Raw genomic sequence first — 3,146 nt, forward strand, 5'->3', positions numbered from 1 at the left:
TGGCAGGCTGCTCCCCGGGCAGTCCGCAGGAGGGGTGCCCGGTGGCCTTGAGCCTCGCCGATGTAGCCCTGCGTGCAGAAATGGGAACAGAGCTGCTCCGCGGCGGGTGGCGTCCGCAGCTCCGCTCTCCTGGCGTCAAGCGTGCTGTGCATCCCAGACCGGCAAGTTGGGGAGGCCTCTATCCCTGTTAGATTTAGGCTGAAACTGGTCAGCGCTGTCAGGAGATCCCACGGAGACCTTACAGGTGCTGTGCAATTGCAGAAGCCTCATTTCCCCAGAAAATCAGGCTAATAACCCATATCCCAAATAATTCATTGAATAAATTAACAAATTGTTGAGGGCATATGGCAGAACCTGCGAATCACTGGTTGTGGCACTGTGGTTCCAAGATGTCGGTCGATCCAGAGAGCACAAAGCAAAAACCTGTGGGCAAAAGGCAGCTGGACGTATTCATGTGTAACATTCTGTTACCAAGACTGGTTATAACTATACCCTCAAACTAATTAACCAGTGCTGAGTGCTTGCAGAAAAAAAAACCTGTAATACAGTGTTAGCTCTGAACAGCCCAAGTGAAAATACAAGGTAATTTATACCTGTGTAATTGATGTACGCCCAACCAGTGCCCTGGCTGCAGGTACGCCCTGCGCATCCACCCCTTCACGGTGCTCCGCTAATGGGCGTCCTTTACCCAACCTGCTACCTGTCAGGAACAAAGTTCCCAAAACTCAGGAAGAACATGGAGCTGAGGTCATTTCATCGGTGACAAGCCTGAGACAAACTTCTCTTTCAGTGCTAACATTTGCCAACTCCAAGAAAGTCAGTTCAAAACCTGTTCACAAAGGAGTCAGTCATGCGTGGTGTTCCTTTGTCTTTGGAATGACAAAAGTAGGACCAACCCCCATCCACATCAATCTTTGATTTGGTTTTTGCTAACAATGGGAATTTTAGAAATCCTAAATTCAGCCAGCAATAATTGTGTCTACACTGACTGTTAAGGGAGAAAATGAAGGCTGTGTGTTTCTAACCAGCCTGGAAGCGTGGCCTCTGGCACGGACGGACGGTTTCCTCCAGAGGACAGAGAACACCCAGTTTATTACGTGTGTCCCAGGCGTGTCCTGCTGGGAGGGTGACAGGGCCCAGAGATCGGGGAGGGTAATGAAGCACAGCCCACCTCCTGACACTGCGTTCCTTCGAGTGGCAGAGACAGAGCCAATGTGCCCCGTGTATGGGCTGTTCAGACATCTGATGAAATGTTGAAAGGGACTCCTACTCTATAGAATGTGATAGAAAAATCTGGATAAAGAAAATACAGAAGAGATAAAGGAGGAACCCTTTGAAATTCCTTGGGGATCACAAATGGCCGCAAGCTCCACCTAGGCTGTCACCGGAGGCACGATTGATATTCTGCGGGAAGACTGATACGACCCTGAGAAAACCCTGGATATACCCTGAGAAGTGATTTGGCTGATGAGATCTGAGAAAAGCCCATCTAGTGCCGCCGCTATGCGTCCCCCTCACTGCACACACACTGAAACCAAGATAAGAGCTGGAATTTGGGCATGGAGCACCAACTGAAACTAACATTTCTCAGAACCCTCTCAAAGGCAGTATGACTCGCCTGGAGCCAGACAGCAGAGGCTGTTATATCATAAGTAGATTGCTACTCCAAAGAATAGACAATTAAAAGGACAATATTTCCCATGCTCCACCCTGGTCCTTCCTTAGGTCATGTTTATAGTACCGAGATTAAAGTGTCCTCTCTGAATCCAAGGGGAAGTGTCATGAAATGTGCTCCTCGAGTGAAACTGGGCGGTGCAAACCTTATTCATTATTAGAGTTTCTTCATTGTTCTCATCATACGCTCTCTGTAGTTTACATTAATTTCAGTCCATCTCGTACAATAAAATAGCACAGTGGGTGTCTCCTCAAGAAAGATAACATTTGCCAAAATCTTGGAGAACAAAATGAAGAAAGGAGCAAGAGGGAGTGACTGAAATGGAAATTATGTTGGACGAGAAGGATGAAGAAGTAAGAAAAAGGAGTTCCTGAATGCTGCTGCCATCATGGCAAGCTGAAAACACAGCATCCATGAGTTTCTGGCTCAAGAAAGCAAACCAGTCGGGACTTAAAATTAGCACTCATTTAGTGTGTATCCTGTACCCTGAGTTGTCAGGAGACCTGTAATGCACAAGTGCTTAAGCGAGTGAAAATTAAGAGAGGTTTTTATCCATCCATTTGTGTACTGCTTCACTGGCAGCCACTTCTCTAACCTTGCAGGATCCACAGTAGTCCCGGGGGGTTGTGTTGCAGCTTGCTGGGCTGAGGGGGTGGCTGTGGAAAGTTGGGCGCGGGTGGCTTCGTGCCTCTCACACGCACTCTGTCCCTGGCGCTGCCCAGAGCTTGGCTTGTTCTAACATTTTAGACAAGTCTCAAAGCTGTCCTAATTACAGTAGCCCCCCGAAACCACCGTGCTGGCTACTTCCACCACCATAGCTAGCTTTGGTTCCTTGCAGCTTGCTGCCTCCTTCCTTCAGCCACCTCTTCTGCTAAAGATCTGGCACTTTCCCTGGGATGAGGATGTTTCCAGGATGCGCGAATCTTCTGACATCATTTTGTCCATCTACTCAGCTATGGTGGGCACAGAAAGACAACGAATAGGGAGTGTGACGATATTTCTCAAGCTCAACATCTGAAATTGCTACTTGAAGAACGGCTGGTTTGCATCTTTCTTCTGCGTGTTCCCCTTGATACAACTGCTGCAGCCCAGCAGTCCCTCTTGGCTCATCTCTTTTCCCCCAACCCCATACTTCCCTCTGCTCTTCTCTTTTTCATTTTGCAGCCAGCAGGCGTCTGCATAGTTTTCACTTGACCAAATACTGTGAAAATGCTCAAGAAAAACAAGTATTTCTGCTTGTTCTGTTACCGCAGAACTCATCTTTTTAATGATCTGTAAATAAATAAGTCCCTACTGCTGTGCCTTGTAACTAACACGACAGTAAGGGTCAGGGAAGTACCCTGCTTCTTCACTAAATGTTAATATATGGCCTGCAAGGGTAGAATATGCAAGCATTTAATAATAAACAAATTGTCGCGCCTGCTAAGAGATGGGAAGTAACCCACAGGAAAATGTGTTATTTATGAAATTT

The sequence above is a fragment of the Egretta garzetta genome, unplaced genomic scaffold (genome assembly GCF_000687185.1).
Source record: "Egretta garzetta isolate BGI_Z169 unplaced genomic scaffold, ASM68718v1 scaffold287, whole genome shotgun sequence".
Lineage (NCBI taxonomy): Eukaryota > Metazoa > Chordata > Aves > Pelecaniformes > Ardeidae > Egretta > Egretta garzetta.